Source organism: Nelumbo lutea, chromosome 8 (assembly GCF_056320005.1).
Source record: "Nelumbo lutea isolate HS-2025 chromosome 8, American lotus-T2T, whole genome shotgun sequence".
In the NCBI taxonomy this organism is placed as follows: Eukaryota; Viridiplantae; Streptophyta; class Magnoliopsida; order Proteales; family Nelumbonaceae; genus Nelumbo; species Nelumbo lutea.
The window spans coordinates 48,195,576-48,197,342 of NC_142691.1; the positions used below are offsets into that span (position 1 = coordinate 48,195,576).

The following is a 1,767-nucleotide window of genomic DNA, read 5'->3' on the forward strand; positions in this document are numbered from 1 at the left end:
TTTAGCCTTAATCGATAGAATCTGAGATACCTAAGGTTGTTTAAGAAGATGGGGATGTGCTACCCCTGTTGTGTAGCACCAAGAAGTCTCAACCATCAACCAACCATATCCTAAATGTAAATGCTTAAACTTAGGTCCGGAACTTCAAGCAAATTAATCTTTTACGGGCAACATAATAACTGAGTGACCAAACGGTCGAAACCCAAACTTAAAATAATTTGATTCACGATCTATTCCCATTGTCTATTTGATTCAGACAAATGAGAACAGGAATTGGGCCTCAATTGAGACTCCAATGTCAAAAATCAGGAAGGATCCCATTATGCCTGTTGATGCCCAGGACCCAATGACGTAGACCTTCTGACCCTTGTCATACCAAGGGAAACGAACATGTTTGCCATTTGATATATAGATAACGAGCTCCAGGAAGAAGTTCCCACGATGATACCCATCCACTACGACTGGAAATGAGGAATAGATCCTCTAAATTGTATTACAGAATAACACATTTAAAGGGTGAAAATGTTCCAAAGGAAATATATACAGGCGACCATCTGTTAGGGATGCCAGCAACGAGAAAAAAAAAATGATTAATCTAACTCATACAGATGTAAACTGTTCTACCATTACATTAAAAACAACTACTAAGCTTGTCTCATTGGCGAGCCTGAAAGGAATGATGGATCATGGATGGCAAGGCAAGTCTGTGGGAGAGGAATGTGGCTGTTGTGTAATTTTGTATGTGAAGAAATGCTTTCCCCACCATCACCAAAGATGCATCTGTACAACATCCCCTTCTTCCCTCGCCACCACTTGGCTATCCTTGGCCCATTTTAGGTCTTCTTTTTCTTTTTTTTTTCTTTTTAGTTTATTTACAATGTCAATGAGCCTGCAAACCCAACCAGAAAATTATCAGAACGGAATTATATCAAATCATCAAATTGCATTAGTCAAAATCTCTGCCTTCTTTCTATTTGCCATCCGATGAAAAGAGAATACGATAGAAAGATGGCTGCGCTAAATATAAACAGAAAAGAAAAAGATCCCCCATGAATAAAATCATACGAGTGGGTAAGGGATGGCTAGAGAATTTTGGACATCAGACCTTTAGCCGTGCGTTGAGAATGTCTCCTCACGAATAAATTCATAATTCATACGAGTACGGCGATTCCCAATGCACATTAATAAAATCGAAGAAGTTCCCAAAACACGGCTGCCAAGGCTGTGAGGCCGGATTTTGTCATTTTGTGAGGCTGAAATCCGTGATTCAAATCTCTGACTCTACTAGCAAATGTTAGTATTTTGCATTTAAGCTTAAAATGCTAAGAACTATCACATTCACACCAAGGAGATACGTAGTATTTTTTCTGACTGAATCTCTACAAGGGAGTTAAACTCAAGTCCAACAGTCGTGATTTGTCTACGATGAAGCAACGTAACCTAAAACACTACAATATGGGTAGACAACGGAATCCTAGTCTCCTAAACAGCTCAAACTCATGGAAAGAACTTGTGGTACTGCTGGAAGGATGTAAGAAGCAGCTCATGTTTATACCCCCAATCTTAAGTGAAAAAAACTCGTGATCAAAGCAAAAGAAAGTTCCATTCATCTATGGTTAATCAATGAGTAAAAATCCTTACCCCTAGAAACTTTTTTCCTTCAAAGATGCATTTTACCCTTCCTCATCCTCAGATTGGGAAGCTTTCTTAGAATTTGCATCGATCTCACTAGGATGTGGAGCTCCACCTGCGATCAAATGCAACAGT

General features: G+C 39.2%; 1 long non-coding RNA gene across 1 annotated transcript; it reads right to left on the bottom strand.

Annotated features, from left to right (window-relative positions):
- Positions 1 to 456: 456 nt before the first annotated feature.
- Positions 457 to 1,281, bottom strand: LOC148844041 (uncharacterized). The gene is made up of 2 exons (XR_016103146.1): positions 1,106 to 1,281; positions 457 to 889 (listed from the first exon to the last, which is right to left on the bottom strand). It is a non-coding gene; the product is annotated as an uncharacterized LOC148844041 (long non-coding RNA).
- Positions 1,282 to 1,767: the final 486 nt, after the last annotated feature.